The sequence below is a fragment of the Canis lupus genome, chromosome 32 (genome assembly GCF_048164855.1).
Source record: "Canis lupus baileyi chromosome 32, mCanLup2.hap1, whole genome shotgun sequence".
In the NCBI taxonomy this organism is placed as follows: domain Eukaryota; kingdom Metazoa; phylum Chordata; class Mammalia; order Carnivora; family Canidae; genus Canis; species Canis lupus.
In genome coordinates this window covers 43,158,888-43,185,055 of record NC_132869.1, presented here as the reverse complement: position 1 = coordinate 43,185,055, position 26,168 = coordinate 43,158,888, and the positions used below count along the sequence as shown (strand labels likewise).

General features: G+C 37.8%; 1 protein-coding gene, 1 long non-coding RNA gene and 1 pseudogene across 11 annotated transcripts in view; 2 read left to right on the top strand and 1 right to left on the bottom strand.

Moving 5' to 3' along the window:
- The window catches only part of SCAPER (S-phase cyclin A associated protein in the ER), a 431,009-nt gene that overhangs the window by 101,468 nt on the left and 303,373 nt on the right, over positions 1-26,168 (bottom strand). The window lies entirely within an intron of this gene.
- Positions 1-26,168, top strand: part of LOC140623361 (uncharacterized) — a 94,487-nt gene that overhangs the window by 50,108 nt on the left and 18,211 nt on the right. The window lies entirely within an intron of this gene.
- LOC140622563 (basigin-like) lies at positions 5,709-11,948 on the top strand (annotated as a pseudogene).

Genomic DNA, 26,168 nt, shown 5'->3' with positions numbered 1-26,168 from the left:
AGTGTAAATAACCCAGAAAATGACCTGTCAACTGGTAGAACAGACTCTCCAGAGCTAAATGTACAGAACAGGCCATACTGAATAGGGTAGGAAGGGTGGAGATGGCAACAGGAGCCAAACTGACTTGTGAAACTGTATGAAGGAGGGAGGGACGCCTCAGGTATGGAGACAGGAGAGGAGCAGATCCCACCCCAGGCGCCAGGACCTGCACTGGGAAGATGAATCTCCAAAACATTTGGCTTTGAAAACCAGAGGGGGGGATCCCTGGGTGGCTCAATGATTTGGCCCCTGCCTTCGGCCCAGGGCGTGATCCTGGAGACCCAGGATCCAGTCCCACATCGGGCTTCCGGAGTGGAGCCTGCTTCTTTCTCTGCCCGTGTCTCTGCCTCTCTCTGTGTCTCTCATGAATAAATAAATAATAAATAAAAGTCTTAAAAAGAAAGAAATGCTAAAGGGGACTCTTTGAGTGGAAAGGAAAGACCATAAGCAGAAATAAGAAAAGTAGGAAGAACAAAGGTAATAAAATTAAGTATATCTATAAAAATCAATCAAGGGATGGGGCGCCTCAGTGGCACAGGAAGGTAAGAGTCTGACTTTTGCTTTTGGCTCAGGTCATGATCTCAGGGTTGTAGGACTGAGCCTTGTGCTGGGCTCCATACTTAGCAAAGAGTGTGCTTGGGATACTTTCCCCCTTGTTCCTCTGCCCCTCCCCCCCAGTGGGTTTTCTTTCTTTCTCTCTCTCAAATAAATGAATCTTTTTTAAAAAAAAACCAGTCAAGGGATTCACAAAATATAAAGATATACAGTATAATACCATATACCTAAAATATGGTGGGGAGTAGAATAAAAATTCAGTGCTTTTAGAATGAGTTCAAACAATATAGACTGCAGTACATATAAGATGTTATATATAAACCTAATGGTAACTACAAATCAAAAACAAGTAATAGGTATACAAAAATAAAGAGACAGGAATCCAAGTACATCACTAAAGAAAGCCAGGAAACTGTGAGAGAAGAGAGCAAGAGAAGAAGGGATCAGAGAACTATAAAAACAACCCTAAAACAAGTAACAAAATGTCAATAAGTACATATCTATCAATAATTACTTTGAATGTAAACCAGTCCAATCAAAAGACATAGGGTGATAGAATGGATAAAAAGGCGAGACTCATCTATATGCTGCCTACGAGAAACTCATTTCATACCTAAGACACATGCAGATTGAAAGTGAAGGGATGGAAAAGCATTCATCATGCAAATGGAAATGAACAGAAATCTGGTATAGCAATACTTATATTGGACAAAATAAAATAGACTTTAAGACAAAGAATGTAATAAGAGACAAAGAAGGACACTACATAAAGCAAACAATCCAACAAGAAGACATAGCAATTCTAAATATTGCACCCAACATGGAGCATCCAAATACATAAAGCAGCTATTAACAAACATAAAGGAAGTAATAAATATTAATACAATAATAGTAGGGGACTTTACAACCCACTTAAATCAATGCATAGATCATCCAAACAGAACATCAGCAAGAAAGCAATGGCTCTGAATGACACATTGGACCAAATGGATCTATCAGATATATTAGGAACATTATATCCTAAAACAGTAGAATATATATTCTTTTCAAGTGCACATGGAATATTCTCCAGAACAGATCACATGTTAGGCCACAAAATAAGTCTCAACAGATTCAATAAGACCAAAGTCGGGCAGCCCAGGTAGCTCAGTGGTTTAGCGCCACCTTCAGCCCAGGGTGTAATCCTGGAGTCCCAGGATCGAGTCCCGTGTCGGGCTCCCTGCATAGAGACTGCGTCTCCCTCTGCCTGTGTCTCTGCCCCTCTCTCTCTCTCTCTCTCTCTCTCTCTCTCTGTGTGTGTCTCTCATTAATAAATAAATAAATAAAATCTTAAAAAAAAAAAAGGACCAAAGTCATCTTTTCTGACCACAACACAATGAAACTAGAAATCAACCACAACAAAAAAATCTGAAAAGACCATAAACACATTGGGCTTAAATAACATGCTACTAAACAATGAATGAGGCCACCACGAAATCAAAGACAAAATTGAAAAACACATGGAGATAAAAGAAAATGAAAACACAATACTCCAAAATTTTGGGGACGTAGCAAAAGCTGTTCTAAGAGAGAAGTTTATAGTAATACAGGCATGCCTCAAAAAGCAAGAAAAAATCTCAAATAAACAACTTTAGAGCTAAAGGAGTGAGAAAAAGAACAAACAAAACCTCAAAACTGTAGAAGATCAGACATAATAAAGATTGGAGCAGAAATAAATGTAATAGGGACGCCTGGGTGGCTCAGTGGTTGAGGGTCTGCCTTTGGCTCAGGGCGTAATCCCAGAGTCCGGGATTGAGTCCCACATCGGGCTCCCTGCATGGAGCCTGCTTCTCCCTCTTCCTGTGTCTCTGCCTCTCTCTCTCTGTGTCTCTCAGGAATAAATTTTTTTTTTTAAAAAAGAGAAATAAATGAAATAGAAGCTAAAGAAAAACACAAAATGTCAATGAAACCAGAACCTGGTTCTTTGAAAAGATGAACCAAATTGATAAACCCTTTGCCAGATAAGAGAGAGAGAGAGAGAGAGAGAGAGAGAGAGAGAGAGAACTTAAACTCAGAAATGAAAAACACCTGACATCACAGAAATACAAAGGATTATAAAGAAATACATATGGTTGGCCAGCAAATTGGACAACCTAGAAGAAATGAATAAATCCTTAGAAACATATAGCCCCCTGAACACCGAATCAGGAAGAAATAGAATTTTGAAGAGAAAAATTACTAGCAATGAAATAGATCAATAGGAGTAATCAAAAACTCCTAACAAGCAAAAGTCAAGGACAAGTAGTTTCACAGGTGAATTCTATCAAACAATTAAAGAAAAGTTAATACCTATTCTTCTTAAACTATTCTAAATGATTGAAGAGGAAGAAAAACTTCCAAGTTCATTCTATGAGGCCCACATTACCCTGATATCAAAACAGGATAAAGACAATATACAAAGAGAGAGCTACAGGCCAATATCTCTGATGAACATAAATGCAAAAATCCTCAACAAAATATTAGCGAATCCAACAATACATTAGAAAAATCATTCACCAGCATCAACTGGGATTCATTGCTGGGATGCAAGTGTGGTTCAATATAGACAAATCAATGTGAAAGGATAAATAAAAACCATATGAACATTTCTAGAGATGCAGAAAAAGCATTTGACAAAATACAAACTCCATTCATGATAAAAACTGTCAAGGGGTTTAGAGGGAACATATTTCAACAAAATAAAGGCCATCCATGAACAAACCACAGCTAACACCATACTCAATGGTTAAAAACGGAGAGATTTCCCCTTAGATCAGGAATAAGACAAGGATGTCCACTCTCACCACTTCTATTCAACAGAATACCAGAAGTCCTAGCCACAGCAATCAGTCAAGAAAAGGAAATAAAATACATCCAAATTGGAAAGGAGAAATTCCATCAAATTGGAATGCAGATGACATGATACCCTATATAGAAAACCCTAAAGACTCCATCCAAAAACTGCTAGAACTGGGCAGCCCCGGTGGCCCAGCGGTTTTGCGCCGCCTTCAGCTCAGGGCGTGATCCTGGAGACCTGGGATCGAGGTCTGCATCGGGCTCCCTGCATGGAGCCTGCTTCTCCCTCTGCCTCTCTCTCTCTCTTTTTCTCTGTGTGTGTGTGTGTTTCTCATGAATAAATAAATAAAATCTTTTTTAAAAACCTGCCAGAAATGATAGATGAATTCAGTAAGGTCACAGGATACAAATCAGTATACAAAAATCCACTGCATTTCTATATACTAATACCGAAGTAGCAAAAAGAGAAATTAAGAAAACAAATCTTTACAATTGCACCCAAAATAATATCTAGAGGAATAAACTTAACCAACGAGGTGAAAGACCTGTATTCTGAAAACTATAAAACAGTGATGCAAGGAATTGAAGACAAAACAAACAAATGGACAGACATGCCATGCTCATGGATTGGGAGAATAAACATTGGTAAAATGTCCATTCTACCCAAAGCAATACACAGATTTCATGCAATCCTTATAAAATACTGACAGTATTTTTCACAGAACTAGTACAAATAATCCTAAAACATGTATGGAATCACAAAAATCTGCAAATAGTCAAAGCACTCTTGCAAAAGAAGTATAAAACTGGAGGCATCGGGGATCCCTGGGTGGCGCAGCGGTTTGGCGCCTGCCTTTGGCCCAGGGCGTGATCCTGGAGACCCGGGATTGAATCCCACATCGGGCTCCCGGTGCATGGAGCCTGCTTCTCCCTCTACCTGTGTCTCTGCCTCTCTCTCTCTCTCACTGTGTGCCTATCATAAATAAATAAAAATTAAAAAAAAAAACTTAAAAAAAAAACTGGAGGCATCAAATTCCCAGGTTTCAAAATATACTACAAAGCTGTAGAAATCCAAACAATATGAAATTAGCACAAAAATAATGTGATCAGTGGAACAGAAGACAGAAACCAGAAATAAACCAATGGTCAACTGATCTTTGACAAAGGAGGCAAGAATGTGCAATGGGAAAGAGTCTCTTTAACAAATGGTGTTGGGAAAACTAGACAACTACATGCTAAAGAATGAAACTAGACCACTTTCTTACACCATACTCAAAAATAAACTCAAAATGTATTAAAGACCAACATGTGAGACATGAAGACCATTAAAATCTTAGAAGAGAGCACAGTCAGTAATTTCTCAGCTATAGCAACATCGTTCTAGATATGTCCTTTGAGGCAAGGGAAACAAAAGTAAAAATAAAACTATTGGGACAAATAAATTTATAAATTTATTTTAAATCAAAATTAAGGCAAAATTTAAATTTCTGCACAGAAGAGGAAACAACAAAACTAAAAGACAATCTACTGAATGGAAGAAGAGATTTACAAATGACATATTCAATAAAGGGTTAGTATCCAAAATATATAAAGAACGTATACAACTCAACACCCAAAAGCTAAATAATCCAACTAAAAAATAGGCAGAAGACATGAACAGACATTTCTCTAAAGAAGATATTCGGATGGCCAACAGACACATGAAATAATGCTCCATATCACTAATCATCAGGGAAATGCAGATCAAAACCACAAGGAGATATCCTGTCAGAATTGTTAAAATCAGAAACACAAGAAACATCATGCTGGCAAGCAAGTGGATAAAAAGGAACTCACACACTGAACTCACACACTCAAAAAACTAAAAACAGAACTACCGTATGATACAATAATTCCACTACTGAGTATTTACCCAAAGAATACAAAAACATGAACGGAAAAGATATATGCTATGCATCCTATGTTTATGTGGCACTATTTACCATGGCCACGTTACGGAAGCCGCCCAAGGGCCCATTGATAGATGAATGGATAAAGAAGATGTTGCATATATACATACACCAGTTTCATACCTGTTTGAAATGTACAACTTCTATAGTTAGGAATCCATTTATTACAACTTTTTGATTCTAAATTTTGCCCTGCTTAGTTCTAGAGTATATAACGAATCATTTGATGTACATGTACGCAACTTGGTTGTGGTAGAAAAACTCTGATTCATAACTATGCAGACTTTAACTTTCCTGACTTTGGTAGGTACTCCTTAGACTTTTTTTAACCCGTGTTTGAGAAATTGAAGAATGGAAATTAATCCTTTCATTTCACTACAGGTAGGTTTACAATAGTTGAGTGAAGGTGGAGTTTTAAGTTTTTTTGGTGGGGGGTGGGAGGTGGGTGGTGGGTGGCAGTATGTAGGCTGGTAACTTAAAAGTAATGGGCTCTGATTGGGCAAGTCCCCATTTGACTTCCATTTGACTGACTGACTGAATTTATTTATTGTATATTTTTTTATTGGAGTTCAACTTGCCAACATATAGCCTAACACCCAGTGCTCATCCCATCAAGTGGCCCCCCCAGTGCCCGTCACCCAGTCACCCCCACCCCCGCCCACCTCCCCTTCCACAACCCCTAGAGTTCACTTCCCAGAGTTAGGAGTCTCTCATGTTCTGTCTCCCTCTCTTGATATTTCCCACTCATTATCCCTCCTTTCCTCTTGATTTCCTTTCACTATTTTTTATATTCCCCAAATGAATCAGACCATATAATGTTTGTCCTTCTCCAACTGACTTACTTCACCCAGCATAATCCCTCCATAATTCGTCCTTTCTAATGGCTGAGTAATATTCCACTGTATAGAGAGACCACATTTTCTCTACCCATCATCTTTCAATGGACACCGAGGCTCCTTCCACAGTTTGGCTATTGTGGACGTTGCTGCTATAAACATTGGGGTGCAAGTGTCCCGGCATTTCACTGCATCTGTATCTTTGGGGTAAATACCCAGTAGTGGGGAACCCTGGGTGGCTCAGCGGTTTGGCGCCTGCCTTTGGCCCAGGGCGCGATCCTGGAGTCCCGGGATCGAGTCCCACGTCAGGCTCCCGGCATGGAGCCTGCTTCTCCCTCTGCTTGTGTCTCTGCCTCTCTCTCTCTCTCATAAATAAATAAATAAATCTTTAAAATAAATGAATAAATAAATACCCAGTAGTGCAACTGCTGGGTCATAGGGCAGGTCTATTTTTAACTCTTTGAGGAACCTCCACAGTCTTCCAGAGTGGCTGCACCAGTTCACATTCCCACCAACAGAGCAGGAGGGTTCCCCTTTCTCCACATCCTCTCCAACATTTGTGGTTTCCTGTCTTGTTAATTTTCCCCATTCTCACTGGTGTGAGGTGGGATCTCATTGTGGTTTTGATTTGATGGCCAGGGATGCAGAGCATTTTTCTCATGTGCTTGTTGGCCATGTCTATGTCTTCCTCTGGGAGATTTCTGTTCACGCCTTTTGCCCATTTCATGATTGGATTGTTTGTTTCTTTGGTGTGGAGTTGAATAAGTTCTCTATAGATCTTGCATCCTAGCCCTTTATCTGATGTGTCATTTGCAAATATCTCCTCCCATTCTGTAGGTTGTCTTGTAGTTTTATTGACTGTTTCCTTTGCTGTGGAGAAGCTTTTTATCCTGATTAAGTCCCAATAGTTCTTTTTTGCTTCTGTTTCCCTTGCCTTCATGGATGTATCCTGCAAGAAGTTGCTGTGGCCAAGTTCAAAAAGGGTGTTCCCTGTGTTCTCCTCTAGGATTTTGATGGATTCTTGTCTCACATTTTGATCTTTCAACCATTTTGAGTGTATCTCTGTGTCTGGTGTAAGAGAATGGTCCAGTTTCATTCTTCTGCACGTGGCTGTCCAATTTTCGCTGCACCATTTATTGAAGAGACTGTCTTTTTTTCCAGTGCATAGTCTTTCCTGCTTTGTCGAATATTAGTTGACCATAGAGTTGAGGGTCCAATTCTGGGTTCTCTATTGTGTTCCACTGATCTATGCGTCTGTGTTTGCGCCAGGACCACACTGTCTTGATGACCACAGCTTTGTAGTACAGCTTGAAATCCACCATTGTGATGCCCCCGGCTCTGGTTTTCTTTTTCAATATTCCCCTGGCTATTTGGGATCTTTTCTGATTCCACACAAATCTTAAGATGATTTGTTCCAACTCTCTGAAGAAAGTCCATGGTATTTTGATAGGGATTGCATTGAACGTGTACATTGCCCTGGGTAACATTGACACTTTCACAATATTAATTCTTCCAATCCATGAGCACGGAGTGTTTTTTCATCTCTTTGTGTCTTCCTCAATTTCTTTCAGAAGTGTTCTGTAGTTTTTAGGGTACAGATCCTTTACCTCTTTGGTTCGGTTTATTCCTAAGTATATTATGCTTTTGGGTGCAATTATAAGTGGGACGGATTCTTTAATTTCTCTTTCTTCAGTCTCATTGTTAGTGTATAGAAACACCACTGATTTCTGGGCATTGATTTTGTATCCTGCCACACTGCTGAATTGCTGTATGAGTTCTAGCAGTCTTGGGGTGGAGACATTTGGGTTTTCTATGTTCAGTATCATGTCATCTGCAAAGAGGGAGAGTTTGACTTCTTCTTTGCCAATGTGAATGCCTTTTATTTCTTTCATTTGACCTAATTTAACTTGTAAAATTTAAACTAAGTTCATGAGCTCATTTTGAAAGCTTTTGCTAAAAGATTTTCAGCTGTTCCAAACAGGACTTACTAGCAGTATACACATAAAAAGATTACATCAGGTGGATCAGAGACATCTGATCACTTGCTTGCTTAATAAATTATAAAATCCTCCCTCCCTCCTTCCCATTCTTCCTTCAATCTCTACACCAAATGTGGGGCTCAAACTCATGGCTCCAAGATCAAGAGCTGCACACTCATCCAGGTGAGCCAGCCAGGCACTCCACTGGGGTTTCTATTTCTTGTTGAATTGTTCGGGTGAGTTATATTTTTCTAGGAATTTGTTCAACTTATTTAAGCTTTTAATGCACTGGCATAAAGTTGTTCAAAGTAGTCTCAACTTTTAAATTTCTCTTCAATCTGTAGTTAATTGTTTTTTATTCCTTATATTATTTGTGCCTTTTTCTTGATCAATCTTGCCAGAAGTTTTTCTATTTTACTAGTTTTTACGGATAACCAATTTTTGCTGTTGATACTCTACAATGTTTTCTAATTATCATAATTTCTCTTCTCCTCTCTGTAGATCAACTTGACTGCTGTTTTTCTAAGATTCTTATGTTAGACACTCAACTAGCCATAAAAACCTTATTCTTTAGAAATGTAAGCATTTAGATCTATATATTTTTATGAAAATTTTGTCTTAACTGCATCCAAGTTTTGACATGTATTTACATTATTATTCTACATTTAAAAATTTGTGATTTGTGACTCCTGAATTTGTTATGTCTCTAAATTTCTAAATATATCTAAATTATTTATCTCTTTCCTATTGATTTCTGTCTAAACAGAATTACATTCAGGGCCAATTGACTGCATAATACTCCTATTTAAGTATTGCTTCCTTTGGATAGGCTATACTTTCATTATTGTCAGTTTAAAATAATTTATAATTTTCCTTGTGATTTTGTGGGCATGGTATTGATTTCTAATTTTATTCCATTGTGGTCAGAGAACATACTTTGTCTGACTTCAGTAACTTTAAATTTACTGAGATTGTTTTATGGCCTAGCATAGAGCCTCTCTTAAACATACTATGTATGCAAGAGAATAATGTGTGCACATTCTGCAGTGTTGGTTGTAGTGATGCACAAATATCAATTTGATCAAAGCAGTAACGTACTGATGCTTTTAGTCGAGTTGTTTTATCAGCTGCTGAAGGAAGGGTGTTAAAATATCTATTAGAATGGGATTATCTTTCCCCTTTAATTCTGTTAACATTCGCTTCATGTATGTTTTTAAGTTACCAAACACATTTGTGATTGTTGTATCTTCCCATTTTATCAATATGCAATGTTACTCTTTATATCTTTTAATACAGTTACATAAACTCCTCTTCACTTGATATTCATATAGCTACTCTAGCTTTCAATGCTGTTTGAGTCTTTTCTGTTCATTTACTTTCAACTTATATATGTTGTCTTCATATTTTAATTGTATTTCGTGTTGACAGCATATAGTTTAATTTTTCCTTTTATCCCTCCTGACAATTACAATGCTTTGTAACTTGGAGGGTTTTGCACATTTCACTTAATATATATATTTGGTTTATGTCTATTGTTTTCTGTTTGTCCCTCTCTTTTATTCTCCTGTTCCTCTCCTTCCTTCTTTTGAAATATCTGTGTATACACACACACACACACGTATTTTTCTCTCAGTTTTTAAAAAGTTTTTATTTAAATTCCAGTTAGTTAACACAGTGTAACATTAGTTTCAGGTGATTCAACACTTCCATACACCTGATGCTCTTCACAACAGGTGCACTCCTTAATCCTCATCACCTATTTCACCCATGCCCCACCCACCTCCCCTCTGGTCACCATCTCTTTGTTCTCTGTAGTTAAGAGTCTGTTTCTTGGTTACATATTGGCTTCTAAGCTATTTTGCTACTAGTTGCTCTAAGGGACTACAACATATAGTCTTAACTTCACAATCTACTCAGAGTTGATCTTATCACTTAGTGTAAAATGTAGAAATGTTGTAACCTTATAGGTTCATTTCCTGTCCTCTCTATCCTTTATACTATAGTTATTATATGTAGTACACCTACTATGTTTTAACCCTACAAAACAATGTTAAAATTTTTGGTTTAAACCACCATTAAATGGTTTTAAAAACTATTTAAAAAAACATATATTTTTAAATTTTGTTAAAGAAATAAAGAGGAAAAAATGTTCACTTCCAGTACTCTTCATTCTGTCCGAAAGGTGGGAATTTTCATTGGGTATCATTTCCCTTCAACCTAGAGAACTTCTTTAATACTTTTAATAGTGCAAATCTGTGGTCAACAGATTTTCTCAGGCATCTATTTTTTAATACGTAAATATATTTATTTCATCTTTATTCTTAAAGATTTTGTTTTTTGCTAGGTACAGAATTCTGGATTGATGTTTTTTCTAAAGATGTTCAGGGTCTTCCAGCCTTTGTTGATATATTAGACTACTTGAATCATTATTTGCCTGTGCGCAATGTGGCTATTTTCAATATCTTCTCTTTATATTTGATATTCAGCACTTTGACTATGACTGACTGACCTAAGCATGGTTTTCTTTGTATTTATTCTTTCTGGAGTTTGCTAAGTTTGTTTCATCTGCCTATTTATGTCTTTCACCAAATCTGGAAAAGTTTTAGCCATTATTTTTTTTGAAATATGTTGATGCTTCATTCTCTCTTTTCCTTCTAGATATCCAATAACATGTATATCACACTGATACTGTTCAACAAGTCCTGGAGGTTCTGTTCCTTTTCCTTTTCTTCTTTATTGCTACCACTCTTCCCTGTGTTTCAGACTGGATAATTCCTATTAATACAGCTCAAGTTCAACAACTATTCCTTCTGCTACCTCCACTTTCTAAATATTGAATTATAGGAGATGGCATGGACAGTGGCAACATGGTGGCACAGTAGGCAGTGGTGCTGGCACAGCTGAGCACTGAGGGCGGCTCTGGGGCAGGGAGCAGGCTCTGGACCTCTGTAGATGATATTGGCTCCAAAACATGCCTTACCTGCACCTTGAACCATCACGCCACTGAGAGTGTCAGCTACCCGCTGGGTGAAGGGGGGGGGAGCAAGTCGCTGAAGGGGGACACATTGCCTGAAGACGGAATATGAGATAGACTTGGATGACCACTCCAGTGAGTACTCATGCATCTTCCTCCCAGAACAGGCAGGCAAGACCAGCATTGAAATGAAGGGGCTTCCCAACATCAAGGCCATGAAGTCAGAGCATGCCACCGAGGGGAAGACAGTCACGTTGGGCTGTAAGTTGGACTCCTTGCCCCTGGTCAGCAACTGGGTGTGGTACAAGTAGAAAGCTCCAGGGACCAGGTAATCAGCAACAACTCCCAGAGCAAGTTCTTCATGATGTCCTTGGAGACCAAGAGAGAGCTGCACATCTCAAACCAGGACCTGGAGGCAGACCCTGGCAAGTATGTCTTCAACGGCACCAACTTGGGAGGGCACCACCAGCCAGACCATCATTTTGCTGCATGTGCAAAACCGCTCTGCCACCCTCTGGCCCTTCCTGGGTGTTGTGGCGAAGGCACTGGTGCTGATCACAGTTATTTTCATCTATGAGAAGTGGTGGAAGCCAGACAAGGTCCTGCATGATGGTGACATGGGCTTGGCTCCTCTGAAGGGCAGCAGGCATATGAACACCAAAGGCAAGAACCTTTGCCAGAGGAGGCCCAACAAAGGTCTCCAGCCTCTGGCTGGTGCAGCTTAGTGTCTGGTGTTTGCAGATTCTGTTATTTCCTCTTCAAGGAGACCGGCCCCACAAAAGCAGACCACACTGTGGGTCAGATTACGTTTCTTTCCTTTTTAAAACTCAACTAGAGTTTCTACATGTAGAATTGTTCTTTAGGGGTTTGTTTTTCCTTTTTAGACATTTTGTGAGCACCTTGATGGAGCCATGAGCTTCCATTGAGGCTCCTCCTGGCCTCTGACTGTCCCCTTACCACGCCTGTTCCTCCAGTCCTCCCACTGTCTCCCGCCTGTCCCCTCAACCTGCCCCCTCCACATCCCTTGGGCATTTAGCTGCCCAGCCCATTGCGGAGGGTGTGAAGGGCAGAATGGCCTTTTTCTGGGGCTCTCACTCTTAAAGCTGCTGGGCCTTGTTGGAGGGTCTGTGGAGGGTCAAGGGTTGTGCCCAGTGTGAGTAGGCACAGACTTCCTGCCTGTAGGAAGTCAGTTCTGGTGGGTTGCCTCGGGTCTGTGTCATGCGCTGGGACAGCCTGTACCACGTGGCTGCTGGCAGGCCTGTCTGCCCCTCACTGCTCCTGCTGTGCCCCTGCCCAATTGTAGGGGAGGTGTCCAGGGACAGAGGCTGCAGGAATTGCTGTGACAGCAAAGGCAGAACCCTCTCCTCAGCTGTTCCCCTGAATCCTGACTTTCCCACCACTCACATGGTCACCAATAAAGAAAGGGTAACCAGTACAAAAAATTAATTGACCTACAAAATTATATTAGTTTCAAGTGTATAAGATAGTGATTTGATATTTATATATTATGAAATGATCACAATAGGTCTAGTTACTATTCATCATCACACAAAGGTATTAAATATTGTTGACTATATCCCCTGTGCTGTACATTATGTGCCTGTGGCTTATTTACAAGTGGAAATTTGTCTCTCAGTCCCCTTCACCTATTTTGCCTCTCCTTCCACTCCCCTCCCCTCCCCTCTGATAGTCACCAGTTTGTTCTCTGTATCTATGAGTCTGTTTCTGTTTCATTTTTCAATACTATATATAAGTGAAATCATACAGTATTGGTCTTTCTCAATCTGACTTACTTCACTTAGCATAGTACCCTAAGTCCATCCCTGTTGTCACAAATGGCAAAATTTCATTCTTTTTTATGGCTGAATAATATTCCGCTCTGTGTGTGTGTGTGTGTGTGTGTGTGTGTGTGTGTGTGTGTGTGTCTGACATGTTTATCCATTCATCTACTGAGGAACATTTGGGTTGCTTCTAGATCTCAGGTATGTAAATAATGTTGCAATAAACACAGAGGTACATACATCTTTTCAAATTAGTGTTTTCAGTTGCTTCAGAAAAATACCAGAAGTGGAATTATTGGTAATTCTATTTTTACTTTTTGAGGAATCTCCATACAGTTTTCCATACTGGCTATGGCAATGTACATTCCTACCAACAGTGCCTGAGAATTCCCATTTCCACATCCATGCTAACAGCTGTTATTTTTTTCTTTTTGACAATAGCCATTCCCCTGTCACCTCTATTCTCCTGTTAAACCCACTAGTGAATGGTTTATAAAATTTAGACTTACTTTGTAAATAATTTTACAATTCTCCCAGCTTTCCCTAATGTTAACATGCTATACAACTGTGGCACAATTACCAAAACTGGAAAATAAATACTGGTATACAACAATGAACTAATTTATAGACCTTATTAGAATTTTGCCAGTTTTCTCACTAATGTGCCTTTTTTTTGGGCTCCAGGATCCAATTCAGAATCCCACAAGAAGGTTAGTTATCACATCTCTTTAGTCTCCTATAATCTGAGTTTTTCAATTTTCACATTTTGGTCAGTTGTTTTGTAGACTATCCTCAATTTGGATCTGTCTGATGTTTTCTCATGATTAAGGGACGGTTATGTATTTTTTACAATAATACCTCAAAAGTCATGCTGTGAACTTCTAAGTAGATAATATCAGAAGGCTGAATGATGGTGATATGTTCTGTTTCTGGTTCTAGCTTTGATCACATGGTTAAGGAAATATCTACCAAGTTCTTTATTATAATGTTTCTATTTTCTTGTTTTTTATAATGAAAAGTTATTTTGTGGCTTTGAAAATACTGTTTCTCATCATACTTTTGTTCATTAATCTTTATATCCATTAATGATTCTCTCTTGCAGTAATTATTATGGTGGTGTTTGTCTAATGGTAATTTTTCTACTTATCATTCCCTCTCATTTATTATTCAGTGAATTTTTTATTTCAATTACTGTACTTTCTAGGTTTTTTGTTTTTTTTTTAAAGCAGGCATTTGACTTTTTAGACTCAAACTGTAAAACTCTTATTTATGTACAGCAGCTGAAATCTCACTTCAGTTTTTTTGTCTTTAGCTGCATCTGTCCCACACATGTATGGTACTAGGATCATTCAGATATTTATAAGTAATTAGGGTATCTCACTTTCTGGCTCTCTTCTTTCTGAACTTCTTCCTCATATACTAGCCATTTTTTTTTTTTTTGGTCCTGAATTGTCCTCTAGTTCTTCGGGCCTGAAAGACTGTGGATTTTCTATGGTAATACTAGTCATTGCATGTCATACCAGCTATGCCCTGCCCTCAGGCTAAAAAGGCATAAACTAGGAAACGCACACAATGCCATTCTCTTCTTCTAAGTTTCTATTCCAAGCAGAATAGTCTCTAGTACCTTTAGGAATTTGTTTTTTCATACTTTATCCGGAGTTTATATTTGTTATTTCAAGAGGGTCAACTGACAGGAGCCTATTCAATCATACCCAAAGCAGAACAGGATCATCTGTATAACTGATTCTTTCACATGTATGAAGACTTGCTCTATGGCACAGTCAATTCTTGTAAATTTCCCATGTGTTCTTCCTATAAAGAATGTATATTTCTAATATTGCATATAAGGTTCTAGGTGTTAAACTGAATTAGTTAATAGTTTTATTCAAAATTTTTACATATTTAATAATTCTGTTTGCTTTACCTACCATTTGAAGGCAGTGTGATAAAATCTCTGCTATGATGCTGGATGTGTTAATTTCTTCACTCAAGCAATCAATTAATGATTTTAGGTTAGAGTCCTAGTGATGCTGATGATACTATTTCATATGACTCCAGTGGAAGGGCAATTAAAGTTATAATCTGACCCCCTTTTTTTTTTTCTAAATCAATTCTGAATGTAACTTTGAGAGTAAAGTTCTACAACAATTAAAACATCACTTAAATGTTCTTGCCAAACTTAAATTAGCAGCATGTCAAGTAACAGAGTGGAAAGAATACTAGGCTGGGATTTTGGAAACCTGAATTTGAATCGCATTTCTCTAGTAATAGGCTGTGAAATTTTTGGTGAGTACTCCATCTCACACATCTTCCATCCTTTTCCTCTTTTTGATGAAAGAATGCCCTCATTTATAAAACAAGATGACTGAACTAGACCAGATACTAGGAAGGCCTTGTCTCTGGTTCTGATATTCTCTGCATCAATAAGATATATGGCCTATTAGACACAAATAGACTTGACATTATTGATGAAAAAAGGGCAAGTTGTCCTCGACAGCCGGAGTTAGGTGCCACGTAGTAAAAGGAGGTAACAAGATGCAATTGGCATCAGGGAGAGTACTGTTACCTGTGGAGGGCTGAAGGATTTCTAATCCCCTATGATTAACTATGGAGTCCATGTTCTGGCTCCTTAGTACAAAGAAAACAATGTGGTTAATGGCCAGTTCCAGGCCTTTGCTGCTATAATGAAAATCAAACAGGCACCTGCATGGCTTTGCACATGACTCAGTAAAAAACAATCCCCTTGCTGTATGACTGCACTTGTATTTTCTTTGTTTATATACAGAGCTTTCTTGTCACCTTCTGAAGTGCCTCTTTGAACCAATAGTATCATATCAATTATTTAAGGTTTGTACATCACTTTTCAATTAACAAACTCGTGGCTAAGAAAATATATACATACAATATATCAGCATATTCTTTAAATATTCCATGAAGAACAGGTTACTATGAATTAAAAATAAGGATGCTAATAAAATATTTAATGCTTTGTAAAAATGCAATGAAACATCAAGAAATTATGTCTTTTAATTAAATGTCTTTCCAGTGAATCCTACACAGGTGTCAATATTAAACATGTACAGAATTAACTCACAAAAATGTTGCTTTGTCTCATTTGTCAATTCAATAAAGTGGGGATGCATCTATTCAGGTTACAGGAAGGGAAACTCTGGCTGAGGCTCAGGAGACTAGGATCCAGGTCCTGGTTCCATTACTAGGTACTTGTGTGATCTCTGCCACATTTCAGTTTGCTCATCTCTAACGTGGACTGTTTACAACTTCCAATAGGAGAAGTCTATTAAGCTATTTTCCCAGCATTCAGTAGTACTTTAACTGGTCTTTTTTATGATAAAAACATGTAACATAAATTTACCATCTAACAATTTTTAAGTATACATTGCAATCTAATTAACTATAAGCACAATGTTGTAAAACAGATGTTCAGAACTTTTTCATTTCACATGACTGCAACTCAACACTCACTAAATAGTAACTTCCCATTTCCCTTCATCCCAGCTCCTGGCAACCACCATTCTACTTTCTTTTTTATGAGTTTGACTACCTCAGATATCTCAAATAAGTGAGATCACGTAGTATTTGACCTTGTGTGACTTGTTTATTTTGCTTATTAGCACACTGCCCTCAGGTTCATCCATGTTGTAGCATAAGGCAGGACCATCTTTTTTATGGCTGAATAGTATTCCTCGAATATATACACATTTGCTTTATCCACTCATCTGTCAATGGACATTTAAGTTATTTCCATCCCTTGACTGTTATGAATAATGCTACAGTGAACATGAGAATGCAAAGGCAGGCCCATTTAATTTTATTGTGCTTTGCAGATACTGCATTTTTTACAAACTGAAGGTTTATGGCAATCCTGGATTGAGCAAGTCTATTGGGGCTATTTTTCCAACAGCATTTGGTCACTTCATGTTTCTGTGTCACATCTGGAAGTTCTCGAAATACTTCAAACTTTTTTATTATCATATCTGTTATGGTGATTTGTGATTGGTGATCTTTGATGTTATCATTGTAGCTGTTTTGGGGCACCATGAATTGCACTTGTATGAGATGATGAACTTGATAAATGTATGTGTTCTGACTGCTTCACCCACCTGCCATTCCCCCAACTCTCTCTCTCCTTGGGTCTCCCTATTTCTTGAGGCACAATATTGAAGTTAGGCCAATTAATAACCTTACCCTGGCCTCTAAGTGCTCAAGTGACAAGAAGATTTGCATGTCTCTCACTTTAAATCAAAAGCTAGAAAGGACTGGACTCAGGGGGGAAGGCATGTCAAAAGCTAAGATAGGCCGAAAAGCTAAGCCTCCTGCACCAAACAGTTAGCCAAGTTGTACACACACAGGAAAAGTTCTTGGAGGAAATTTTTTTTCTTGAAGGAAATTAAAAGTGCTACTCCAGTGAACACACTAATGATAAGAAAGTGAAACAGCCTTATGGCTGATATAGAGAAAGTTTCAGTTGTCTAGATTAAAAAAAAAAAAAATCAAACCAGCCTCAATATTTCTTTAAGCCAAAACCTGATTCAGACCAAGGTCCTAACTCCCTTCAATTCTATGAGAGCTGAGAAGTGAGAAAGGTATAGAAGAAAAGTTAGCAGAGGTTGAATAAGGAGATTTAAGGAGAAAAGCCATCACTACCTAAAAGTGTAGAGTGAAGCAGCAAGTATTGATATAGAAGCTACAGCAAGTTATTCAGAAAATCTAGTTAAAATAATAAATAAAGGTGGCTACATGAAACAACAGGTTTTCTCAATGTAAATGAAACTGTTTTATATTGGAAGAAGATGCCATCTAGGACTTTTCATAGCTAGAGAGGAGAATCCATGAATGGTTTCAAAGCTTCAAAGGGCAGCAGACTCTCTTGTTAGGAGCTCATGCAGCTGGTTACCATAAGTTGAATCCAATGCTTATTCACCATTCTGAAAATCCTAGGGCTCTTAAGAATTATGCTAAATCTACTGTACCTCTGCTCTATAAATGGAACAACAAAGCCTAGATGACAGCACATTTATTTCTGAACCTGGTTTACTGAATATTTTAAGTCTATTGTGAATACCTGCTCGCTTAGAAAAAAAGATTTCTTTTTTTTAAATTTTATTTTTTCATGAGAGACACACAGAGAGGCAGAGACACAGTTAGAGGGAAAAGCAGGCTCCATGCAGAGTGCCTGATGTGGGACTTGATCTAGGACCCTGGGATCACGACCTGAGTGGAAGGCAGATGCTTAACCATTGAGCTACCCAGGTGCTCCTAGAAAAAAAGATTTCTTTCAAAATATGATTGCTTACTGACAATGCATTTGGTCACCCAAGAGTTCTGATGGAGATGTACAATGAAATAAATGTTGTTTTCATGCCTACTAACAAAATACCCATCTCACTGATCAAGGAGTCACTGTGAATTTCAAGTCCTATTACTCAAGAAATACATTTCTAAGACTGTAGTTGCCACAGGTGGTGATTCTTCTGATGGATCTGGACAAAGTAAATTGAAAACCTTCTGGAAAGGATTCACCATTCTAGATGCCATTAAGAATATTTGTGATTCATGGGAAGAAGTCAAAATATCAACATTAGCAGGAATCTGGAAGAAGTTAAGTTCCAATCTTCATGAGACTTTGAGGGGTTCCAGATGAGGAAGTAACTACAGCTGTGATGGAAACAGCAAGAGAATTAGAAGTGGAGCCTGATGCTGGGACTGAAATGCTGCAATCTCATGACAAAACTTTAATGGATGAGTTGTCAGTTCTTAAAGATGAGCAAAGAAAGTGGTTTCTTGAGATGGACTCTGATGAAGATGCTATAAAGATTGTTGAAATGACAAAAAAAAGGATTAAGAATATTATGTAAAGTTAATTGATAAAGCAGTGGCAAGATTTGAGAGGGTGGACTCCAATACTCACAGAAGTTCCACTGTGGGTAAAATGCTATCAAATTGTATCACATGTAACAGAAAAATCATTTGTGAAAGGAAGAGTCAATAAACGTGGCAAGCTTCATTGTTGTCTTATTTTAAGAAATTGTCAAATAAACTTTATCAGGGAAGTGAAAGAGCTCTACTCTGGAAAGTATGAAACATGATGAAAGAAACTGAAGATGACACAAATGGAAAGGTGTTCATGGATTGGGAGAATAAATACTGTTAAGATGTCCATGTTACTCAAAGCACTCTACAGACATCATGTAATTCCTATCAAAATACCAACAGCATTTTCCACAGAACTAGAACAAATAATCCTAAAATATGTATGGAATCACAAAAATCCACAACTAGCCAAAGAAATCTTTAAAAAGAACAAAACTGGAGGTAGCACAATCCCAGATTTCAAGATATACTATCACACTATAGTAATCAGAACAGTATGGAATTGGCACAAAAATAGATACACAGATCAATGGAATGGAATTGAGAGCCCAGAAATAAACCTACAACTAAATGGTCAATTCAATTTCAACAGAAGAAGCAAGAATATGCAATGGGAAAAAGAAAGACTCTCCAACAAATGGTGTTGGGAAAACTGGACAGCTACATGCAAAAGAATAAAACTGGATGACTTTCTTCTACCATACTAAAAAATAAACTCAAAGTGGATTAAAGACCTAAATATGAGACCTGAAACCATAAAAATCCTAGAGGATGACACAGGCAGTAACCTATGTGACATCAGCCAGAGCAACGTTTTTCTAGATATGTTCCTGAGGCAAAAGAAGCAAAAAATTTAAAAGTTTCTGCACAGAAAAGGAAACACTCAACAAAACTGAATGGGAGAAGATATTTGCAAAAGAAATATCTGACAAAGGGTTGGTATCCGAAATATATAAAGAAATTATACAACTTAACACTCCAAAAACAAATAATCCAATTAAAAAATGAGAAGACAACAGACATTTCTCCAAAGAAGACATCCAGATGGCCAACAGTTACACATGAAAAGATTCTCCACATCACTAATCATCAGGGAAATGCAAATCAAAACCACAATGAGATATTACCTTACACCTGTCAGAATACTAAAATAAAAAAAAAGAAACAATAAGCATTGGTGAGGATTAGATAAAAAGGAAGCCTGCTGCATTGTCGGTGGGAATGCTAACTGGTGCAGCCACTGTGGAAAACAGTACAAAGGTTCCTTAAAAAATTAAGAAAAGAATTATCTTATTATCCTCTGCTGGGTATTCACCCAAAGAATATGAAAACACTAATAAAAAGAGATACATGCACCCCTATGTTTACTGCAGCAGTATTTCCACAGTAACCAAACTGTGGAAGCGGTCCGAGTGTTCAATGACGGACAGATGAATGAATAAAGATGTGGTATATATTATTCTTAGATTTGTTGACTTGTTTGTGAACTAACATGTAATCTACACTGGTGAACATTCCATGTGTGCTTGAGAAAAATGTGTATTTTGCTGCTGTTGAGTGGAATAGTTTTTACATACGTGTAAGGTCCATTTGGTCTGCAGTGATGTTTAAGGGCATCTGTTTCCCTAATTAGTTTTCTTTCTGGATGTTTTTCCATTATTCAAATTTGGGTATTGAAATCCCCTACTTTTATTGTGTTGCTGTCTTCTTCTCTCTTCAAATCTTTCAATGTTTGCTTTTAGTACCTGGGTGTCCTGATGGGTGTCTATGTACTTGCAAATTGTTTTACCTTCCTGGAAAACTGAAAATTGTCCTTTGTCTCTTCTAAGAGTTTTTCACTTTAAGACTATTTAGTCTTATAGAAGCATAGCCACTCTGCTCTCTTTTGGTTATCATTTGCATGGAATATCTTTTTCAATTCTTTCACCTTCATCTTACATGGCCCTTAAACCTAAAGTGAGTCTCTTGAGTCTATTTGAGTAGACACTGTATATAGTTGGATCTTGATCCATTCAGCCTCTGTATGTCTTTTTATTGGGGAGTTTAACCCACTTACATTTATAGTAATTATTGGTAGAGAAGGGCTTACTATTTCCATTTTGTTAATTATTTTCTGTCTTGTAGTTCCTGGTCCCTCATTCTATTCCTGATGTCTTCATTTGTGCTGATTGTTTTGTAGTAACATGCTTTGATTCCATTCTCATTTTCTTCTGTGTATCTTCTATAGATATTTTCTTTATGGTTATCAGTAGGCTTACATATAACATAGTTATAATAATCCATTTTAAGCTAATAACTTCAAATGCAAACAAATATACTATCCTTTTACCTCTCCTCCTAACATTCTGTTCACCAAATACACTTTTTTAATGCATGGAGCCCAATGCATGGCTTGAACTCACAACCCTGAGATCAAGATCCGACTTGAGATCAAGAGCTGGATGCTTAACTGGCTGAGCTACCTAGGGGCCCCACAAAACACATATTTTTATATTAGATACTCATGAATATATTTTTACAGTTACAGTTATTTCTACATTTTTATATAGAAATATACACGTTTTACTAGAAAATTTCTATACTATAATTCTATGTCAGAATTAAAATGATTTACAGCTTTGTTACAGTATGACAACATACTGTATTAGTCTATATATTTGCCAGCAAGCTTTACACAGCTGACCTTTGAATAACATGATGAATAGGGATGCCAACCCTATGTACAGTTGAAAATCCAAATACAACTTTTGATTCCCCCAAAACGTAACCACTAAGAGCCTTCTGTTGAGTGGAAGGCTTACCGATAACATAAACAGTTGATTATCACATATTTTGTATGTCATATGTATTATATACTATATTCCTACAATGAAGTAAGCTAGAGAGAAGAATATGTTATTAAGAAAATTTTAAGGGAAAGAAAATACATTTACAGTACCGTATGTTTATTTAAAAAATCCACATATAAATGTACCCATGCAGTTCAAACCCGTGTTGTTCAAGGATCAATTGTACTTTAATATGCTTTTGTAATGCTGTTTAGCATCTTTTTGTTTCTACCTGAAGGACTCATTTTAGAATTTCTTCTTTTTAAAAACTTTTTTAAAAAGATTTATTTTATTCATGAGAGACACAGAGAGAGAGGCAGAGACACAGGTAGAGGGAGGAGAAGCAGGCTCCATGCAGGGAGCCCGACATGGGACCTGATCCCAGGACTCCAGGATCACACCCTGGGCTGAAGGCAGGTGTTAAACCGCTGAGCCACCCAGGTGTCCCAAGATTTTGTTTTTTAAGTAACCTCCACACCCAATGTGGGGCTCAAACTCAAGGCAAGGATCAAGAGTTGCCATGCTCTATGGATTGAGCCAGCCAGGTACTCCTCACTTCAGAATTTCTTGAAAGGCAGGTCTAGTGGTGATGCATTCCCTTAGGTTTTGTTTATCTGGTTAAGTTTTTACTTCTTCATTCTTGAAGGATAATCTTATTGGATGTAGTTTTCTTGGTTGGTGTATTTTTCTTTTAGCATTTTGAGTATATCTTTCTATTTCTTTTGGCCTGTAGGGTTTCTGGTGAGAAATCATTACTTTTATGAGGGTTCCCTTGTATATGACGAGTCACTTTCCTCTTGCTGCTTTCAAAATTCTTTGTCTCTGACTTTTGAAAAAGTTGATTATAATGTTTCTGTGTGGATTTCTTTGTGTTCATTATAGTTGGGAGTCTGTGGGACTTTTTGAATCTGGATATCCATCTCCTTCCCCAGACTGGGAAATTTTTAGCTATTATTTCTTTAAATAAACTTTCCTCCCCATTCGACTTTTTTCTTTTGGGAGTACCCATGTATATTGGTCTAACTGATGGTACTGCATACATCCTTTAGGCTTTTTTCATTCCTTTTCCTTTTTGTTCCTTTGACTGCATAATTTCAGATGACTTGTCTTTGAGTTCACACATTCTTTCTTCTATTCGATCAAGCTTGCTCTTGAACTCCCCTACCTAACTTTTCAGTTCAATTATTGTATTCTTCAGCTCTAAAACTTGTTTTTAAAAAATATTTTCTCTTTATTTTCATTTTGTTCATGCATCATTTTCTTGAGCTCATTGAACATCTTTATAATTAGTTTGAATTCTTTGCAGTTAATTCATATACTTGTTTCTTTAAGATTGGTTTCCAGAGCTTTATCTTGTTCCTTTATACGGGCCATGTTTCCCTGTTTCTTTGTGAGTCTTATACCTTTGTGTTAGGATCTGCACATTTGAAAAAACAAAAAAGTACCTCTTCTAGACTTTACATTCTGGCTTTGTAAGAAGGAAGACACCAATATCTTGGCTAGGAAATTGGAGGCTTCTGAAACCTTTCTGTGGATGATGTGTACCTTTCTCTAGACCTGTGTGTACAATCTCTCAATTAGAGAGTTTTTTTTTTTTTTTTTTTTTTTAGTTTCTTTTTCAGGACATCATAATCTCTTGCTCCCTCTGGTGTCTGTCTGCAACACTGTAAGTTCTCTGGTTCTACAGCAGCAAGCTGCCCTGCTCTCTTTGTTATCAGGGGCTACTAGGCACCCAAGTATGCCCGTTCCCTGTGAGAGCTCTGAGTAAGGTGAAACAGGTACCCCCCTTGGGCAGCCCTCCAAAAATCCAGGAGGCCAGACTCATGCTACTCCTCTCTTCTTCCTAAAGAAGTACCCATGAACTGGGGTATTGTCTGGCAGGACTGAGCTATGCTGGCTTGGGGAAGGGGGTGAACACAACTAAAATGAAACAGTTCTTCTTACTCATTTCAATGTGGCTATTCTTGGCTTTGAGATCGCCTAGGGTACTTTAACATCTTAACTGTCTTCCGGAACTCTCAAAATGGTATTTTGGTATATATACTGTTAAGGTGGTATCTCTGTGGGGTAATGAGGGCTGGGACTTCCTGTTCTGCCATTTTGCTCTTTTCACTGGTCTTTTTATTTCCTTCCAATGTGCATATCTGTTCTTTTCAAGGAGGCATTTTAAAGCTTGAGACCCACTGTTCCATTCACTGGAAAGAGTTAGGCTCAGAAAAGATGCTTAACCATGCTTCTAGAATGACAGAAGTAATCTGTTTTAACATATTTAGAAACTTTCATGCTTCTTGGAAGATAATACATCTATGTGAGACTTCATTCTGGATCATGCCTGTCTAAATGTATTGTTCTTACAAGGCTCCAAATAAATTCCCCAAGAGCTCATCCCAAAAATCCTACTTTGAATCTCTACTACAAATTATACTTTATAGTGTCACCTGTGTTAATTTATCTTTTGTAAAAATCATAACTCAGAATTATAGAATTTCTACCCTTCCTCAAGGCATACTAAAATCTTCCCAAAACCTCTCTAATGCTCCCAGTTAGAATTCATTCATTAAATATTTAAGGAGAACCTCTTATGTGCCAGTTTCTCTTCTTGGGTGCTTAGGCTCTGTAGCTCTCAGTACATGACAGAATTTCTCATAGCTTTTCTCTAGTATTTGTGTGTGCAAGTTCTTCCTTAACTGGGCTTCAAGAGTGAAGGAACTGTGTCCAATTACCTCTGTGATCCTGCGTTGCACATGTAGAGTGCTAAAACAAAGTCTACGCAGCTAGACCAAAAAAAAAAAAAAAAAAAAAATCTACACAATTTCAGTTTGCTAAAGAACCAAAAAGGTTTAAGTGCCTCATTATTAGGTGTCTTACAAATCCCATCAGATCTCAATTCATTAGCTTCTTTTATGCTTCCTTCTTATCCTTCTGGAAAATGTGTTAATGACCAACTTCTATCATTGCTTATAGGGTATGCAAATTAGTGGCCCATATTTTGGTTACATGAATATCAAACCAGTTATCAAAAAAAAAAAAAAAAGAAAAAGAATTCAAGTGATTTCAAGAGACATAAAAATCACCATCCTTAGCCATCTCTACCCTCTGTCTCCCCAAATTAGGAAACAATTCTCTTTCTCAAGTGTCACAAACTCAGTCACAGCAGTATTAGAATTGACAGCTACAGAATAAGAAGTCTAAAGGAACTCTATAAACCAGGAAGTGCATGTATAAGGAAAGGAGGAATAAAGTGTGCTTGGCAAACAAAAGTCCTAGGATTATGGTTCAGAACGGAGCAAAAATAAACACAGAATGTGCTAAAATTCTGAGTGTCAAGAAACCACGAGGTCACAAGCAAGAGAATATTACTTAAAGGAAACTCAGGCTTTCAAAGGAGAGGGAGAGGATCAAGCTACTTACAAGCTCCTGGAGCATGGTAGGCACTTAGTAAATGACAGCTACTATGAAGAGCTAAGGCCTAGCTCAAATCCCCTCCTTTGTGATGTCCCAGGCTATAAAACGCCTTCCTCTGTGCTCCCACTGTAGTCTGTTACAGGCTGCCATCACACTGTTTACTACATGCAATCTGCATATCTGTTCCCACTCCTAAAACGGGATTTCCCAGATGGTGGGGATTATATCCCATGCTTCTCTGGAAGTGGACATAGTAAGCACTTAATTATTAAGTGAGAGAATAATTAGGTACCTCATGTGATATCTCTTAATAAGAATAGGTTTTGAATAGAAAAGACTGAAGAACTAGGACAGAAGATCCTGTCTGTAAATCTTCTTACTCATCCCTTCACATTTCAAAGGCCATCTTTTTTGTTACCTGTCCTGTTCAAAGTGTATTAATATTTCTTCTTCCATTACCAATATAGAATAAATTTCACAGAATAAACTCATCCAGATGATTCATGGAACATGTTTTTTTTTTTAATTTTTTTTTTTTAAATTTATTTATGATAGTCACAGAGATAGAGAGAGGTAGAGACACAGGCAGAGGGAGAAGCAGGCTCCATGCACCGGGAGCCCGATGTGGGACTCGATCCCGGGTCTCCAGGATCGCGCCCCGGGCCAAAGGCAGGCGCCAAACCGCTGCGCCACCCAGGGATCCCCGGAACATGTTTTTTTTAAAAAAAATTTCACTTATTTTAAAATAATTTTAAAGTAAGAGATATGTTTCAAAAATAGTGTTCTTTTTGCCCAGCACCCCCTACTGTTAACAAATTACAAAACCATACTATAATTATTGAAAGCAGGAAATTAACATTGAGTTGGTAAAATTAACTATTTTATAGACTTTATTTGAATTTCCCAGTTTTCTCACTAATGTCCTTTTCCTGGTATAGGATCCCACATTTCATTTATTTGTCAGAATGTCCTCCAACCTTGACACTTCTCCACTCTTCCTTTGTCTTTCACAACACTGACACTTTTGAAAAGTAGCAGTTACTGTGTAGAATGTCTCTCAATTTGGGTTTGAGAGACCCAGGCTTGACTCTTAGCTCTGTGACTTTCTATTTATGT